General features: G+C 33.6%; 1 long non-coding RNA gene across 1 annotated transcript in view; it reads right to left on the minus strand.

Moving 5' to 3' along the window:
• Positions 1-410: 410 nt before the first annotated feature.
• Positions 411-20,760, minus strand: part of LOC110832970 (uncharacterized) — a 91,684-nt gene continuing 71,334 nt past the window's right edge. The window contains exons 2-3 of the long non-coding RNA XR_002544104.2: positions 6,291-6,405; positions 411-809 (exon numbers count right to left, since the gene is read on the minus strand). This is a non-coding gene — a long non-coding RNA (uncharacterized LOC110832970). The remainder of the gene's footprint in view (positions 810-6,290; positions 6,406-20,760) is intronic.

A 20,760-nucleotide genomic window follows, 5' to 3' on the forward strand; every position in this document is an offset into this window, starting at 1 on the left:
ATGCACTAGTAAACGTTAATGTGTAGTGATTAGTAATCTTTACTTTGTATACCGGAAGCCCAGAATAAGCTTTTCTGACCGAGGTTCCCCCAATGGGCCATCCATTTGCAAAATAATATATAAGTGAATATGGAGCGGCGCTGAAATTATACAGGTAGGTGAAAACCAAAGGCCTCGGAGGATAACCAATCCCACTGCCACTCTGTCCAACACAAATCCCACGTGGGCTGACCTTGGCACGAACACAGGACTCCGCAAATATCAATATACAGTGTTTTCCAACTGAATCCAACTTTGCATTTACTTTAATGAATCAGATGTTTGTAATTGTGTACGCACGGTAAAAGAATTGCTTGTTTCCTCATCAAAGGCTCAACATATACTCCGGGAAATTTTGTTAAGTTTCCAGATTACCATTTTATGACACTTTATATTAGCCATATATTATTGTTACATAAATTTTTATATACTTATGTGTTACTACAGTAATCAATATCCTAAAAAGGTACGCATTTCTCATTTATACCATTTTACATGCCTATTCTATGTTTATTAAATACAAATTATGACGCAATTATCATGAAATTTTCTTCTTCCTACATTATCTTCTTCCTCTTAGGTCCAAATATTATCCTTAGCACCCTGATATCAATTACCTTCAATATATGTTCCTTTCTTAATGTTGCAATCAGTTATATGCGATCTGAGGTTTTGCGGGCATTAAATTTAATAAAGTCTTCAAGGGAAATCAACCGTTTCAGGCGATCGCAAAAACCACATTTTCGAGAGTCGTTACCATCATAAGGGATCTGAAATGTCGCAAGAAATTAAATTAGAAACATAAACTTCATTATCGTGTGCCCGCCAATGGTCCATAACCTGAGCTAGATTAATCCAATCCATACCTTTCAATACGCCCAGGCAGGATCCAGTGGAGGGCTTTTGTTAATTCGATGATGAACTTTCGGGTTCGGTAAGCCATCTAGTTAGTTAGTTAGTTATACCTTTCAATATAATTTCCTCAAGATTTATTTTAATATTATCTTCCCATCTGTACCAAATTTTCCAAGTGAAGTCTTCTCTTCACAAATTCCAACCAAAATTTTCAATCACCCAACGAAATTAATTTGGTAGGCCTATCATCTTAATTTAACTTACTGGGTTAGGTTTAAAAGTTGGATAGGGACTTTCATACCAATCACGAAAGAGTAAAAGACAAAATCAAACATAAGTTCAAAGGGATAGGAGTTGTGTACAGTAGCATTATCCATGCACTGTATATGAAAGGTTTATGACTGAACTGAGTGCTTAAGACACAAAGAACAGCCGATACAATGCTGTCATCAAACTCCAGCGTGGCATTGTCAGTACGAAAGTGACACAAGTCTTGTCCTCGATCCATACAAATTTTGGGCTTATGACGTATTTTACACGTGTATAATCAATTCCGATGTTTTAAAATCCAAATTCAGATATATATATATATGACTAGAAGTGTCTAAAACTTATTTTGATGTCGAACAAGGGAAATCACTGTCACTTTGTTGTTCATTTGTTTTAAAATCCAATACTGAATAATCGAAAAAGGCATGCTATAAACATTTTCTTTTATACTGTTCATGACGTATAAATTATATGGAATTAAGTATTAAATTTATTATATTTTACGTACAAGAAGAAAGGCGTGTTTAGAATTTGTACCTATGATTTAAACGTTATTCTGTTTCCTTAATTAAAACGGTTATCTCGATTAGTCGAAGAAGTTCGAAAGTGTCACTGCTAATCCCATTGGGCAGAGCCCTTCTTGAGAAATCGATCAACTAGTTAAGAAATTCAAAGCCTTTTATAGAACACGAAAGTTTTTTTTTCACATTAGCAAAATCCTGTCACAGGACTCTGCTCCTGAGCTAAAAATATATTTAGTATCCATTTTAATATTATCCTTCCATCTATATTTACCTAAAGTAATAATTATGTTCCGGTTGTTGAAAGTATTTGTGTCACTGTTGCCTGCCAATAGGCACAAAGGACGAGTTTTTTCCTCTTCTAACTCAACAGCTGATCGATACGTCGAGTTCTGTACGTAATCCGTTAGAGTGTAACAACTCTTACCATGTAAGTTTAAATCTATTTACATCAGTGTCAAGTGAACTACTGAATATCTTTATTTAAAACAAGATTCCGTGACACTGTTCCTGAAATGGTTATCAGAGAATGCGTTTAGACACGTGGTAATCTTTGTAACCTACTACCGAGACCCTGTTTTTATTTAAGCTAATAATTACTCCTTAATTTTTCTCAATTAATCCGCGTGTCGAATAGTTAGGTCACGTGGTGTAGTGATTAGCATACAAGGTCGAATATTGTAGTGAAATGGATCAACCAATAAAAAGCGAAGCTTTCGCTGCCACTGAAGTTGATGAAGGACTCTCGGGCAGCTGCCCTGAGGATGACAGCAGAGATGGCTCTCGAAACGTTGACAGAAGAAATGGTTAATTTACCATTCAGCCACCTGACGTGGCTTGTTGCCCGAGAGTTTTGTATCAACCAGAGTCAGAGACATTTAAAAAACGGGTCGGCAACATTTTCATTGCCGTGGGCCGCATTAAATATTTATATCTTTGTTAAGGGCAGCATAAAAAACTTAAAAATGTCCTTGGCATTGAGTGAAACTATATATAACCAGCTTAAAAAGAGTTAGTGGAGTCTGTTGAACAACGATAACACCTGTATTATTACATACAATTTATTTTATTTCAAAGACGTCGTTAGCTTTGTTAAATTTTAATTTAATTATTAATACCGTATAAATTTGAATACTGTTTTGTTCAGTATCATATTTATATCGATATTCCTCATTAGCAGAACTTTTTTCCCTTCTAGCTTTAGAGGAATAATTCACTACTAATCGATAAATCTCGAATACAATACAGATATCGATTTCAGTTGATGATATTTGTTAATTAACACTGTGAAAGAATTACCTGGACATTTGCATGCCAGTAAACACCACCATATCATAAAATAAAAGGTCGTTAAGAAGGACTTGAGATTTATATCTCAAATCAATCGAAAATCGAGTAGTATCATAAAAATCGTAGGACAAAATATATGACCACAATCGATATAAAACCCGTGCCACTTTGTTATAACCTCGAAATTTTACATTCATCTTAGAACATGGATTAGGGATATAAGTATTCCATACATAATTAGTTGATGTGTTTGTGTGAAGAATATACCTAAAGGTAAGTTGCATATTTTATGAACATGTGTCACCATGTGAAACATAGGGGCTCAAAAATGAATGGCGCAAGTTTTTTAGTTTAGAATTTCGACGGGCACCATGTTAGTATCAACATGTGATGGCCTCAGATTTAATGTTATTCAAATCAAATTTAATAAAAATCGAAACTCATATTAACAATTTGTGTGGATCCATCATTCATCATCGGATTTAAACACTTTCAAGGGCTGAAATCAGTATTCAAAACGTTTGAGTTATTTTAATGAGATTTGTAAGCCTCATAGTTTAGGTGAAATAAAGCATTCAACTTAGTAATCACATTTTCGAACACGCTGTAGATTTCAAAATAATCATTTTTTTTACGGAATCACAAATTATTCTCTCTTCAGGACAAACTACTACAAATCTATCTGCGTAAAAGTAAACTATATGTTGTCAAGAGGTTTATGGAATTCTAGGATAATCTAAGAAAGAAGGTCTTTCATCGGTTACGTATTCCCACATGGGGGTTTAAAGGCAAGGCGTGGGGTTACATATGAAAAGTGTAACATTTTAAGGTGAAAAAGTTGACACACGACAAAACAAGAAGTCGGCGTCGGTCCAACAAATACACGCGAGGAAGATACTTCTAACGTAATGTTTCACGTCCGTCCAATGTCGTCATTGGTACCATTTAGTATCCCAAGAGAATGGTCTTCGTCTACTACAAGCACGGAAAAGACACACAAAAGAATAAGTGACAGGTCAGAAAAATACAAGAATGACGCTACTGCGTGGACATATTCGCAGTTTAATGGAATACTTAGAATATCCTACATTTTGTATCCTGTGCAGTTTTAAAGAATACAAAACTAAATTTTGTAAACTTCAGTCTTTTAATTGCATTCGTATGTAATTGGCATGATGGAGTATTTATTAAACAAAATACATCATAATTCTAAAACATTTATAAGAGTGAAATTTTTGAAGAAATACTTCATAAAACTATAAACACATTTATGTTATTACTATTTAAATTTTTTTTTGCAATATTGCAGATGGAGGCAGTACGCCCCTCAAATTCTACGAGACTACTGGGCGCAATATTCCAAAATACTATCGAATTCAGAGTACAGTGAGCCATTACTTTACGACGATTCGCATTGCGATATATCGTTTAGCGCTCATATGAACTTTTGTAACGTCATCCGAACGCGAAGTCTGTCATCCGATGTCTTCCGAAGAAAATCGAACAAGTGACTAAGGATAAAGCAATGTCGCTGTCAGCCAATGCAATCAGGTGAAATACAGGAAGTAGTTCGTCTTATGTTCTGCTTTGGTATGCTTGTCGTCAAAAACTTTGCTGTTTTAAAATTTATGTTGTTTATGTCCTATAAATAATCTCAATAAAAATGTTGATTTATGTTATATTTCGTCATTTTTCATTCGTTTGTAAACGTTAACTCCCAATTATAACACTGCGCTTGTGGAAAATGACGATGGTTTAAGTACTATGTCCAGGAACATAACTAATTTTAAGATCGGGGATTATATGTTCTGAGGTTAAAATTTGCGCACGAAAGTGAGGTTAATTAAGAGGAAATGCAGAACTAGGAACTTTAAACTCTATAAATTCGTATTCTAGTATCACTGCTGGAAATAATCTAGAAGTTTTAAGTGGACTGCAAATGTATGCGAAACAAAAAGAATTCACAAAATATTTTATTTCAATGAGAGGAATTCTCTACGCCACAATTTTGTTGTCACTGACCTACCGTAAATAAAATACAGACTTTCACAGAACACAATTCGAAATTTATAAAAGATTTAGCGTTAGATACTAAGAATAAAGAATGTAACATATGTGCAAGTCATTCCACGCAATGACATCCTAAAGACGAATAAATTATAAAGGACATGGTTACCTTTAATTTTCTTTTTTATGAGCTTTGTTGTTCGATTTAAGTATCCTGTAAGGGGCATTTTTATGGTCATGCCAAAGAAACGCCCGTCCATAAAATTACCTCTGTTTTCGACCATGGAAATTCTAATCATGTTTTATGAAAGCATTCATTGGTCTATCGTTGAAGTCCATTATTCAGTACTTGGCCTGTTTTAAACGTATTTGCCAACCTACTGCTCTCTAAAAGACACAACATAACGTATTTTCCAACTGGACCACTGGTAGGTCGGATGGCGGCGGATATTTGAAGACGCTACCTTCAGGGAGATGCAGTTTGTCTCTTGGGAAATGTCCTACGTTTCCACGGTACGTCTGATGCCTTGACGGTTTCTTTAACCTTTGAGAATTGTTATTTGCCGTCTTACATAGATGAAGTCGCCTGGGACAATTCAAAGTACAGGTTGGGGAATTCAGTAGCGAAATACATCTATGAACTGAATGACTTTTTAATTAATTTAAGTTACTAAAAGTACTGTCTGATAAAAATAATTAATATAAAGGTCTGGTAAGAATTTGATACCACAGCTGCTATAAATACTTAATTTATAACCTGTGGTTAGCTAGCGGAGTGGCCCGAGGGTTAATGTCACGAAAAATAAAAGACGAAACGCTTTAATTTTGAAAATTGAAAATGTTCACATTTTATTGGAAAATAAAAGTGTTATTATTTATTTAACGTTCTTCCATTCACAAAATTTAATAAAATAAAAATATTCTGAAAAATAATGCATAAAGCGATTTATCGATTTATCTCTATTCTGAGCCATGACACAAAACAATGCGAGATGTCAAATTATTTCTTTCTCCGAACCTGATTTTATTTTGAACGTGTTGATTAACAGGTTAATTTTCTGTGTTGAGAATTTACGTTTGTGCAATACTGATAATTATAAACATTAAAGTGTATTTTACAGTGAAACAAATATCATTACGAATATAAAGTTTTCAGAACAGGGATTACAGAGATTTACCATTACGTAAACCACAGATGGAAGGAAGGGTTAATAATTTACCACGACTCTCAAACATTATGGAATAGGGAATATATTCGATTCTTCTCGAACTTAAGTTAAAATCGAGATGAGAAAATAGTGTTTTTACCTGATGAAAATAAATGACGCGCTGTGTCCGTGCGTCTGCTACTTGTATGCTACTTTAACGAGTCCCAAGAGACTGTAAGGTCAGACATGAAGAAATAGTGAGGTTCCACCGTGACCTGCAAGATAAGATAACAATAATTGTCAAACATAAGTGGTACAGTTAGCTTCAGGGACTGTGTTCAGTTCCCTGATGAACGGGTAATAACGATTATAATTACCATCCTTGTTCCACGTGACCCTTGTGTCTTACTGGACAGCAATGCTGTTTCAGGAGATAAGAAATATAATAGTATTTCGTGATGGCAATTCTCAATAGCTTCAAATGACTATCTGTATGCAAAATAGTCTATACCACCAGGAAATTACTAGCTTAACATATCGTATCTTTATTTATTTAAACGTATATAAAGGAATATTAATAAATACGATAATACTGGAAAAGAAATTCATTTTGAATTTAGTTTTAGTTTACCCCATAACCTTTTTAAATTCAAATCTAAAGGTAATTGCAATTCAGGCCGAATGCCTACGAGTGAACTGCTTTTGTTATAATTTGAAAAAGGCCTAGATAATAAACGCAAATATGATTAACAACGACTGAAAATACAGTAAAATTTACAGTGATCGGGGCAAATATGTGCGTTTGGCATCGGCTAGAAGTGAAGGACAAGGGAATCAGAGGTGTAAGGGGTAGCAGATGAGGAAGCATATACTGTCAATACTAGAAACATCTTCCCAACAAAGCGGTCACGAGGATGGGCAAAGTTCGACAGCTACCTCGAGCGTTGCAGGGTTGGGGGCGCTGCGACTAATAATATTTTTAAATCAGTAAATTCCTTACTTTGTGAAAAAATTGTTACGGTATTTGAATTTTCTGGTATAAATCTGACGGCCAAATACTTTCCTTTGACAGCTTTCCTCTACGTGTAGCATTGGGTATGATATTTAAAAAACACACGCGATTATGAGGAATATTAAAAATGCAGTCTACAGAATTAAACAATGAACATTTTATTTTCGTGTTTAAACGCTATTAATTTATGCATACCCCACATTTCACATGTTTTTACGCTATATATTTTTGTTATATTACATATTTCGATTGAAACTCAGTGAACATCATATCTGTAAATTATACATAACTTGGTACAGGATTTAATAAATTTTAAAATATGTTTTTTCTAAAATCTTTGATAAAACAATATATCCTTTTATGGACGATATTTTATTCCGTACCAATGATATATTTTAGTTATTAAATTGCTTTTAGAGCTATTGTGTGTGTATAGAATCAGATTGTGTTTGCACGATATCACAGCAATATTTATTTGCTATGAGGTTCTTGGTTTCATTTGTATAGTGTATCTTACCTGTACTATACTGTGTTGATCGCCACGTGTTTCGTCGAGGACTTCAGCACTGTGCATAGTTTTATTTCCTGTGTGTTTCATTTGATAAGCGAAGGGTGGAGAAAAGAAGAGGGGATGCTATTTAAGTGCTGCTATCTATACGGAAACATTTTAATACATTTTAAATATTTGGTTATTAAGTTCTACATTAAAGTCATCCATTTGTATATAATCGTCACTAATTCGGAATATATATATATATATTTCTAAATTATTTCAGAACACCCATCCCCATATTTTACTCTTTCCATGATATCCGTAATACCATTCATGTTGCCATACTTATCCTTTGTATTTTATAAACAGGATAATCTGAAATTCACGAAACTCATGTTAAAATATTTATTAATGTTTACAATGCAATATAATTCAATTGAATTAACAAATGTAAATATACATGTGACTACACGAAATTCCATTCAAATTACATGTTATAACCTGAACGCAAATACGTCAGTTGTCTTTCAACACTTGAAGTGTAAGGATGTATTTTTCAACAGTGTGAATAGTATTCATTGTTGAACACTACCTGGCATATCTCAGGGAAATATTTCCCAATTCTTGTGTGCCACACCAATCTACAAACTACAGTTTGGTAAACAAAATTTGACACAAGAACTTTACACCGGGATTCATAAAAGACAAGAAAAATTGTGAATGCATATATTTCTTAAAACTGTGGGAATTTCTAACACTTAGATTTGTTTCTTGTTTCTTAAATTCAATTTAATTTATTATTTACAAACAGAATGAATCTTTTGCGTGACGTTTTGAACACCCTGTATAATGCGGGTGTCAAGTGTTATGCCAATTGTTGTGCATGGTTTAAACATGCTCATTGAATATATTTTTAACGATTAGCACAACATTGTGCGAGTACAGTGCATCATATAAATAAAAATAAAAACTTTGTATTATACAAAGGTTACCCTATCATACAAATCTGTTTTTCTGATAAGCACATCTATTCATAAACAAATGAATAACTAAAATACACCAATAATAATACAGAATATGAAATACAAACGTAGTACTGGATAATGACTGATAGTTATGAAAGTAAACTGTGAGATTTTGCGTTGATTTGGATCGCTTTCGAGGCTTTTCATATAAATATTTGGATCGCATAACAAGAAATTTTATAAACGAGCAAAAACTCTTGTCTGTTAAGGGAACAGTAATCTTCTCTCGCACTAGTAACAAAGGAGGAGAATGAACTCCTATCCTACACATTTGTATACTGAAAATACTGCTGTTAGACGTAATTTTCTCGCCGTGAGATTACAGTCATCTACATTCCAGCTAAGAGAATATTCTTCTTTAAGGCAAAGTAGGTTCGTTGAAAATTCCACTCGCTCTATGTGACAGGCATGAAACCATAATTTAGCCAGGGTGTTGGTCAACTTATGTTGTAGAATATAGAAGGGAGAGAAGGCTAAGCAATTCTATCAACAATAGTACATGTACCATCCTCCTGTTTCTCAAACTTTCATCATTAGGATGAGTTAACGCTTATAAACTGTAGTTAGTGCTCTGCTGTTGGGACTGACTTGTTTCAACCTCTGTAATACACACTAGTGAGTGGTACTGTTGCTTTGTTTTCATTTATAGCGTTGTAGCGAACTCTGAACATCTTGTAACGAAATTAATAAATCTTAAAATAAAATAATGTTTACACAGAATTAATTTATAGATAAAATAAAGTCCAAAGTTAAACATGTTTTCATTTCAATGTGTTTCCGTCTTAATTTTCAATGTAACTCTTTCAATGTACCACCTACTTTAACAATAATTAACTCTTTAATTTATATTTATATTTTTATAAGATTGTCAGTGTAAACAGGGATTATTTCCTTAAACAGCGTTAATGAGTTAATCTTTGTAATGGTGAAGAGTTGTGTTTTCTTTGCGGTACGAGCTGAGTTCTTAATTAACATTTAAAATGAACTTTGGCTTCAAAGGTTAAGCATACAATTATTATTACAATCATGTTCTTCGTCTTCTTTAAATTACTGTTAAGTTAAACAGCCCTTAGGACACAGATATTTCTCTACAATTTATATCTCAAGAGACTCCATGTATATCTGGGTCTGTATAACGAAGTTTGCCGTCCACGATACATTTTCTATAATGGTTAATAATTTTGCTGTACATCAATCAATTCAATTATATTCAGAATATAGATTATGCTGTCATGTCTAAAGTGTCAAGACAGTGATATTCTCAGTACACGATGTAGAAGATTTAACTGGTGATTGTACTCAAAATTCTTAGTAATGACACTACATGAAAGAAATGATGTTTCTTACTTGTACTGCTATCATTAGGCAGCGTTTAGAAATGTTTTAATATGGGTGACAAAATGTTGAAATATCAGTCTTGCGAGAGGTATGTGATAAATACATAAGAAATATGTTGAAAAGGAGAAAAGAGGGCATGGGAAAAGAATACAAAATAAAAAATTCCCCGTTGAATTTAAACGGGACATTTTCCATTTATTTATTTATAATTCTTCAGGTATAGTATTCAGTGTTATATTTTAGATTTAAATGAGGCAAAGCTGAAAATTGTTACTAATTCTGTTAGATCTTACAAGTCTACAAGGTGCCTAAACTCACATAACATTATCATCAATCTCCTTAATTTGTCTTACAAACTTCTAATTACTGTTCAATTTGATCTATCATAAAAGTTAACTTCTTTATTTTTAGTCGCATAGAATGTCAGAAAAGAGATTAAAATCTTGCTAAAAATAAAAACTGTAGTAAGCTGTTTAAGAATGTTTAATTTTATTAATAAATTACGTAGAACAAATCATGGATCTTTATAAACGCACTTTGGTACAAAGGAAGTACTGCTAAGTTATATATGGTAGTTTCTTTTCGCTGTACGTTCAATTCTGCAACATGTTTTTAGTAATTCTATTGTCTAAGAAGCATTAAACCAGAATAGTTTGGAGAGGGGGAATCAACCATTGTACTGTTGACTTATAAATTATATTATTTTGCATATATATTGTTTATGTTTGGGTATGTGTGTAAAAATAGAAATATGCTCTACGTATATGTGTACGCAAGATGGGGGTTGAATTTGGTCAAGATATGTCAGTGTTTCTATCGGTTGCGAAATGGTAATAAAATATTTTAACCTTCTAGGATTTGAGAGTATGTTTGTGTATATAGTGTGAGAGTACCTTGAAAAAAAGCGTATTATGAAACTCATAAAACAATTCACTGAGGAGGATTTTAGGTTCTCACAGCAGTAACAAGATGGCTGTCTTCTGGGTTGTAGCGCCGTGTAGTCTGGTAAAAGTTTAACAAAATTTCACTGAGACGTCAAGATCGAAATACCGAATCAACTTTGAACCGTCTCTGAGTGTACTTGTTATCGACAGTTTTGTACAGTAGCTTCAAAATAAGAGCACAAAAGTGAACCCTGGAAAACAAAAGCAGGAAAAAAGTTACGGGTCTTAGATGCAGTTCAGTCAACTTTGTTGATGAACATGATAAAAAACTGAGGTTATCATGACTTGCGTCACACATGCACCGAATAGCTTCGCTACTTGTTTAAAGCGTCAAAAGTTTCGGTTTGTTGAAACGGTTTCGGGAGTTGGAGAGGGGCGGGGTAATAGTGTTATAGGTTACGTCAAGCTTTCGATCTGGTTTTGGCGAGATTAGAAGGTCGTGGGATCTATCCTGGAGATCAAAAGCCTAAATGTTCTCAGAGGATGTTTTTCTTCTCTGTGGACCAAAGATTCATAAAAGACAACAGACAATCTACCTGCCTGTGATGCGTATGTTACGATACTAGAGTTGCCTGCAGGAACAATACAGCTGAGTATGAAATTCTTAATACAAGACCCATCACCAAAGTTCGTTCTTGTAGCTCGTTCGTTAACTTATTTCCCGGAAAGTCTTATAGATTACAAGCATCCTGAAATGAATATCAAATACACAGATAAAAACAAGAAAGTTAAGTGAATGCCAACGTCTTAAAAATGTGAATTAAAAATCATGGGCCACGAAAAATAGTAACTTGAAACTGTTTTTTGTTGAAATAAAGTTATTATTCTAACTTTGTTCTTGCAGTATATTTTCTATAAGACTGAGTTCAAATTTTAATGTTAATGCATGGCATGGAGGGAAAATTTTACAAACATATAACGTTACACAATGTGGAGGTTCATAATTTAAAACAGGTTAGTATTGATTTAGTATTAGTATCGATTATAATTGAAAATGCAGTGAAATTACAAGACTGCGATGATTCGGACATTAAAGTTTGATGAAACAAAAAAACATACACAATTTTGGTGAGGAAATCTGTCGGAAAATTTCGATTTCAATACCGAGAAGGTGGTGGAACAGTAAAATTAAAGATTATTATGTTGAATGTGGAGGAATTACCTCAGAACCGTGCCATTGACAAGCTTTGGTATTATTGGTGTTGAATTATCGGGGCCAGTTACCAAAATTTTGGTTAGAAAAAGATATGAGTGGTATAATGGTTGATGACATCGAAAACACATAGACCGTACACGTCAATATATCGATACAGCGTCATTAAATAAAACGGGAAACAATTTTCACTGTAACTTTTATCGCAAAACGACATCACGCCTACAAAAGTTTGTTTAGACTACATGCGCAGCACAGCTGTCGGAGAAGTTGCCGTAACAACACGGCGACTAAGTATTTGCAGACTCAAATGTGATGTTATCTGTTAAGACATACCCGAACGCAACCTAACCTAACCTAACCAAAATCCTAAAAGCGACAGGAAGCTGTAGTTTTGCCTAGGATAAAGTAGTTTGGGCGGATTTAGATATTTCCATACGTCCGTCAAAATATCGCTCGAAATGAAGTCTTTTCTGCTCTGATAATTAAAATCGAATGTAAAATGACCTGACCGAAAGATAAAGCGAAATCATTAACACATCGTCTTTTCGACTACGTGCCAAAGTTTACAGATACAGTGAAACTATGTTGACTTCTTTTCTTCTCGATCTGTGTCGCAGAAGGTACTTTTCCTTGTGACACCATGCAGTAATGACGAACGCTTTTATCTTGTCCCTGCAATATTCAACAGGTCGCCACATTGCAGCCTTACTCATAGAGCACGTATAACACTGACCGCCGGACGTGACATCTAGCGGAAACGACCGAAGGTCTGTTAGAATCCCAGATCACTCTTATAGTCATAATTTTACAGTTGTAATTATCGTAACGATATCTCGACCGGTTGTTTCTACATCCTCTGTAGAAATATTGAAAGATGTCAGAATGACAGAAATGTATGAACGAAGGAACGTGACTGAACATTAAAACATCCTCCAACGCGGATTCTATGTTGCGCCTGATACTTCGCTCACATGACACTAGCTGAATTACAGGAACAAAAAAGATTCAAGCTGGGGTACACATGGAACTATATCGATATAAAACGAACCGGATGTAAACAGTATGTAGTGTTATTTCTGAATCAGAGTTTGTTTTGATGTTCTATTCTATTGTACGTAATAAATATTTAAATTTGCATATAAAGCATCTTTTGTTGAAACCCTGTTTATATTTTACATTTTACACAAAAATATACGTATACGATGTTCATAAATAAGTTCCATTGAAATTTGAAAAAAATTAATATTTTTCATAAATTAATAAACTTAATATCAGTTTTAGTGTAACTCACTTAACCCTCTAAAGCAAAATGGTAACTATATGTACCATCTGTATAAACAATCAGTAACTGTGCATTTTTTATGATTCTCCGTGTAAACAATGATTATTTCTTTAAAGTAAATTGAACAATTAATCTTTGTAAAGGGGGAGTGTGTTTTCTTTGCGGTAAGGACTGAATTCTTAAATATCATTTAGACTAACTTCTGTTCAAAGTTTAACATTAAAACTATCGAAACATTTTGTGTTATATTAGTGTCAATAATTCTTTTACATGTGTACAAATTTAAAATATATTTTGTTTCAGTAATGTTCAATAAAGCTAGATTTAATGTTCTCGTGATGGTAAGTCCGAAGATGTCTGTATTCTAAGTTATTAAGCCGTGTAGTCTGTTTCAGAAATGTGTACTCACTCATACACCTGATGATGGATACAGCAAGAACCTTTAGAACGTATGTAAAATTGTAGCAGATTACATTGCGCAATAACCGAGAAAGACATTCATCTTTGAGAGGAATGGATTATTTTTTAGAAACACCTCAATAAAATAATGATGACTGATATTACCATAAAATCGTTCGTCTCAGCAAAGAGAGAAATAAGAAGTCTGCACAGAGTAGGCTAAGCACTTCAAACAGATGAAAGAGCAATATCGCATTAAGTAGCTGTCTGAAAGCAAAGCAAGGTTTACGAAATAGTAATTTAAATATAAGGTTAAAATGTGAAGGAAATTGCACCATAAGTACAGTATTAAAATGCTCTTTCACTGGGTAAAGCTTAAACAATTACCCACATTTTGAATTTTGAACCAAGGAGGAAACTCATTATCAGAGACCGTCAAGTATTTTACAAGAGTAGACACTATACGTGACGAGGTAAACGGCCAGTCGGATATTGAACCTTTTATTTGCATTTCAGAATATATTACACCAAACATTAAATTTAAGATAAAACTAAAGAAGTTTAGTTATTTTATACGTTTCATTTTCTACACATAGACTATGTCAACTACAAATTAACATTTACGTAACTCATATATCTGTAAATACATAATTCATATTTTTCTACAAATTTAAAACAAGTTTTCAATTCTACATAGGTGCAGAGCGCCTATTAGATATTCTTGCCTGACGCTATTCTGGGTTTTGACGTCATAAACACCAGCTTTTCAAAGAAACAAACTGTCTCCATCGTCAGCCTTAAAGATGGAGACAATATTTTCCCTCTAAATGTTAGCATCAACCGTTTAAACAGCGACAAATCATGGAGGAAACGCACTGTTGGCTGGTACAAGTACTCGCATATAAACGTTCACACTCACACGCTACTCGCATGCCAGTTTCTTTCTAGTACAACTACGTGTGCCAGTATACTTTCAAGTGTAAACTAAGAATTGTTGTAGCAAGTAGTACATTAGATGAGAACACCACGTAATAGCATGGTGAAGTAAAACTGCTGTGAGTAACAGTTCAAAGTTTCTGCTAATTAAATCATGCCCTGAAGGCATGTCAGGGGTGAAACATTCCAAGACGTCTCACCCCCCACCCCACTGCTGTAACCACGATCAACTCCTCCCCTCAAGGGAGTCAATTGAGGAACACGTTCTTCAGAAGTCGATGTTGCGTCTGTGGTTGTAAAGGGAAGAAGAAATAATGAGACTAAAAACCCAGCGTAGTTCTCTGTTAGAGGGCTTCTGGGATGAACAGAGTAAGTGTTTTGTAGTTTATGCCCCTCGGTGACTATTTATAAGCATGGGCAGAATATATTAAGTGAATTATTTTTCTAATATATTAGTATTTAATGTTTTATATTTTATATTTTATTTATTAAACGACAAATGATATGAACAATAAACAATGAAAGGTAAGGATTTGGAAGAAAGCGATCATGCCTAATTCTTGGGTAGTATTCCAATATTTGTCTGAAGGTACTTACGAATACCACGAACAAACTCAGGGAGGATAGTTGGTCTTCGGGTATTAGTAAAATAGATTTTAAATACGTACGATGTAGTGACGCGGGGTGGACTCGTATCTCAGGGTAGGATCCAGTGATGGGCTCTTGCGAAGAAAATAATTACTCTTATATTTTTGTAAGTCGGGGAATTTCGTAACCGACTGAGTGTATCCAATATATCAACACAAGAGCTAACGACGGAGCCCATCATGAGTTTATTTTAATCCAGTTCATATTTACAGAACCTACTTCACTGAGATTTATTTTAATACTTGTCAACCTAAGCCAGAATGTTTTATAATTTTCTTATTTATACCATAAATACTACAAGAACACACAAAACATTGACTTAGTTCCTCTAGAGATATAGACGAATAAAAAAAAACTTGCATCCATTTTACTTATATCCATAAAGGATTTAGTCTTTCTCCTTTTCAAACTTTATTTTAAGAACGTTCATGTTTAAACCATCTTACTGCAGTATTTTAAATGAAACAGGTGTTTCCAAGATTAGCACATTCATTGACAATGAGAATTAGTGATTATTTCCAGATGTGCATTCTTAGAGGAAGTTTGTAATTTTTGGAAGGACGTTAGTTAATATGAACAAGATTTTGGGTAGAAAGAACTGAATAAGGTTCTGTTTCCTTTTGTGTAAAACTTGACTCATTTCGACAAACCACTAGAAGTGTTCTTCGAGTTGAATAAAGCGAGGAGAACTTTGCAGTGGGTAGAAACAGAGTGGGCAAACTTTCTTTATCTTGCAAGTTATCTTCACGTTTACAGCACGTTGTTATTCGCCAGCTAGCGTCTAAGATGTTGAAGATAAAATTATTGAGAATTAACTCGACTTAGGAATAACAATGTACCTTTGCCTAATAACGTGATGTTAACGTTATAGGCTTACATTCAAACAATGTTTGTATAATTCAAATATGTTTTGCCCTTGAGTTTAGATAATTTAAAATTATATCGATTTTCCTCAATACCTATTCTTGAAGTTTCCAATTTATTGAATTTAAAGGCAATGGATCCTTGTATCTGGGTATTTGAAATTTACTTATCTGAAGTAATAGGTACAGTACAAGTGATCAGATAACCGGGCAAAATGTGCTTAAGTTAAGACAGAAAGGAAAAAGCAGGTTAACAGAAGTCTTAAAAAAGTGGGAAGAAAGAATATTACTGTATTCGGGATTGTAGCGTCATGTAGCATAGAATTTACCAACGTTACAGAGGTCCTTGCTGCCTCCACCGTCAGAAGACAGCCATCTTCGTTCTGACCATCGTGAGAACCTCAAATCCTACTTGGTGTTTATTCATAATAGCGCACCACTAGACACTATCCTGAGGCAGGTTAATCCAGTCAACATCCACATATCCTTTTACTAAAGATCCATTTAATATTATAATTCTACATATGACTATGCTCCCAAAATTTTCCGTTCCGTTATCCAACATTGGAGATTATCCAGTTAAAAAAATTAAACCACAAGGAAATATATACAGGCAACTCTCGGTTTACGAACGTTCAATTTACGAACATTCGCTGTAACGAACGTCACAATTCATTCAAAATTTCTTAAAGTCGCCAATAGATAGAGTTCCTCATAAAACGAAATACCAAACGTATAGTGAACATAATTGTAAGATTTAGATAAATAAACTTTTTTAAAAAATGTATTTATTACAATAATTATCACAAATTATTATATGATAATTAGTGCATAGTTTTAATGCTTTAAAATGGCTGCTAACGTATACGATACGTATCGTAAAAGCTCAGGAATGCAAGATATACATAACGAACAACGTCTTGGAACGGAACTCGTTCGTAAACCGAGAGTTACCTGTATAGTAATTATGACGTATGTCGACAAATGAAGGTTTAAATAAGTTGATTCAAAACTTTCAGTATTAACACTTTTATTAAATAAGAACGTCGTATAAATGTTTTCGCCCTTCTCCTAGAGTCTAACTATGGTGATAGTTTATCATGGCACTACATTGCAGTTTGACTATAAATTATCCTTTGAGCTAGATCCTGTATATGTATGTACGTATGATGTACAGACGTATTTATAGGTTATGTTGCCCTACTGTGCAATGAACAGGATTTTCATTTACATATCCACATGAGATTTATGCACAAAATTACTTCTGCTATTTTGTATACGACCAGATAACGCAGTATTTACGGCGTTGGTGCATTCATATGTCAATATTTTCTATCCATCAAAATTGGACGGTTTTTGAAAGTAGGTGGGGGGAGGTTACGTTCAGTGTAGAGGATAAAGCTCGTACTGTAGATTGTATCTAATATCCTCTGAATATAGTATGTCTATCACATTTCTGACCGAGTATCGTATTCATTGACATGTTCATCCCATACCTCGACACGAAAGTAGATACTGTAAAGTTGTCTAATGCGTGTCTGTGTTCCTGAAATTGTCTTCATTATTTATCAGACACGAAGCTGGCCCAGGGACTCCATTCGTCTCAGAGTTGGTGCAGGGTCTCAGTTATTCCGGCTAAGAAATTCCTTTATGTTAAGGAATCCGTAGACTAAATATCATGAAGATGGCTGTATTCTGGGATAATGCGACGTGTAGTAGAAGTTTACAGAAGATTCAGAGATGCTTGCATTAGTGTCATGGAGGCAATAATCACCTCCGAAACGTCGGTAAACGTCTACCAATATACATGGCACAGCAACTGAGAAGAAAGGCATGTTCATAATGGCTGCCTTCAGAAAATGAAATCTCGTTCAGTGCCAAGTTTACAATAGAACGTCATTAAACCACATATTTAACAAAGTCGAATTGAGTTCAGAGTGTAACAACGCGGTTTACAGACTGTATTTAACATTATCCATTCTCCTCTGATTTTTCTTGTGAAACGCACTCGGTCCATATTTTTACCTCAGGGCGAAAGACTTAAGTTAAGATCTTATAACAAATATTAGTTTACATAATTTCATGTAGTTATAAAAATTAGTTGTATATTTTCGTATTTAAGTACAGACACTTTAAGCACACTCAACTTTCACCACATTTTCACATTTTTGTTAAGAGTCCATTTTTATTTGACTACTTGTTACAACTGATATTCAGACATCATCAGAACTGTAAATTTTACGTAAGTTACTGCACGTTTTGATGCATTATAACAAGATTTTATTTTATAAAATCTTTCAAACACACATACACACACACACAGATATATATATATATATATATATATATATATATATATATATATACTATTTAATTTTCTGACATAAAGCAGACATTTAACCAGAACGTGTAAATGTGTGAAAGAAATGCACTTCAAAAGGAAAAGAGAAACTGAGAACACGAAAGTATAATTTACCATAGACATTTTAAATTTAGGTTTCTATACAGAAAACCAACGGATACAATTCTCTGAATTAATTGTTAGCAAACGTGTCCAGAAGATACGGTTTTAAATTTTATGGCGAGTACATTTCCTGTTTGTATAAACGTACAGTACAATACATTCACTTTAACACTCTTCTGTTGCATAATTATCAGTTCTTATGTAATACCTTTGTCTTGTATTCTAGCGACGAAAAATTAATCTATTTAATTTGTTACACCTTCGTTTGTAGATAATCCTTAACGACTTCTAATAGACTGTTTTTTTTTTGTATAGTTCACATGGTCATATCTAATAAATCAACACAATGAATTTACACTGGTAATTGATGTATTTTATGTAGATACAATCCCTACTACTAATTCTGATAAACTGTCCTATTGTCGTATTATGAAATGATAAACGAATGACGATAAAACTCCCTCTAATTTTACACAATTCTGAACACGAAAGTTTGAATGGGAAATATAACCAAATATCCCTCACATTGACTCATTGTAAATTAATCTTTCAATATGTTGCACCCCGCTAAATAGTCCGTATTTAAAGGACGTCTGAATAAAATACAGGTAAATTCCCAACAACGTGTTACCATTTCACGTCACAAAACTTTAATATAATAACGTCGAAGAACATTAACATCACAATGTAGAATTACATAATTTTGTGTCGTATATGACTTCAGTTGCACCACGTACGTAATCATAAACTTGGTTTTTATTCCAGCAAATCTTCTTGCTTGTACTCAAAAAGTACCTGTCTCGAGTCCCGGACAGATTAAATGCTATCCTGATTGTCAAGTTCCGTGGTTCTTTTCTAGCCCTTAGCAAATGTGGGGTTATTACCTTAAAACAGACCATAATGCCACTTTGCATGAATATATTTCTATTTCATTTGAGTATAATGACTTATATTGTAGAAATAAAATGTTTATATACGAAATAAATTAATATCTTTAATAACAATATGTGAAACAGACAACTAACACATATCCACTTTAATTTCATAACCGTTTTAAGATATTATATACATTTCAATTTCTCGAACAAATTATGTTATAGATATCCCATATAAAACTGCAATGGATAAAAATTCGTTAAAGAGATTGAAAGATAAATATATGGGGGGGGGGAATTTATTTAACGAAATGCCCTGAGTGAAATAAAATATCAAAATTTGTGAAGAAAATAGATTAATGTAATTCATGTCTATAGCCTGTAGCGCATTCCTCCAATAGATGGATGATCCATCTTGTTGAGTTGGATGTGTCCAAGAATTAGGTTAGGTTCACAAGAATTTCGCAAATACTATATTGATTTTATTACTATGCAAACCAGCTAGGATTATATACATGCGTAGCTTACGCATATTTAATTTATATATTTATATAAGTGATTAAATTACATAAAGGCATACGTTTTAGTAACATCTATGGTAATAATGCTCTAAAGATTTTTGGCGCCATGTTGACTTGTTGACATACGCAAACGTTTCTGATAAACATCCTTCTACTACCTAGCATCGTCAATTCAACCCTGAAGATTGATAACTATGTTTCTCCGAAACTATGTTATCTGTAGAGAAGTATACACTGCATTAAAACCCAGATAATTGTATAATTTTCATCGCTGTGAAAACCTCAGATCTCAATGAATATGAATACACCCTTAATTTGAAGTAATTTTTTCTCTTAAATAAAATGTTTACGCAGCGTAAGTTCTGATTATTTTGTCAGAATAGTTTAAAGTAGATACTCCCATAAGCATTAAAATTGTGTCAATTTATAATTCGGCATCATGTTGTGGATATAATTAAAAATCTATATCGCTCTTAATTTACATTCAATAATTTATTAACATGTAACTTTTCAGTTCTGTTATTTATTTCATGGCTTTGCTTTCTTTTGACAAGTTTCGGTCTAATTCCCCATAATTAGATAATACAACCTGTATCTAATTTGGTGACAAAAATTTATATTACTTGTAACATTCGTTATCGTTTGGTGATATCAGAATTTCTTCCAATTAATTA

Source organism: Zootermopsis nevadensis, unplaced genomic scaffold, assembly GCF_977971745.1.
Source record: "Zootermopsis nevadensis isolate Lab colony 2312 unplaced genomic scaffold, Znev_1.0 Znev_ptg000012l, whole genome shotgun sequence".
Taxonomy (NCBI): Eukaryota; Metazoa; Arthropoda; class Insecta; order Blattodea; family Termopsidae; genus Zootermopsis; species Zootermopsis nevadensis.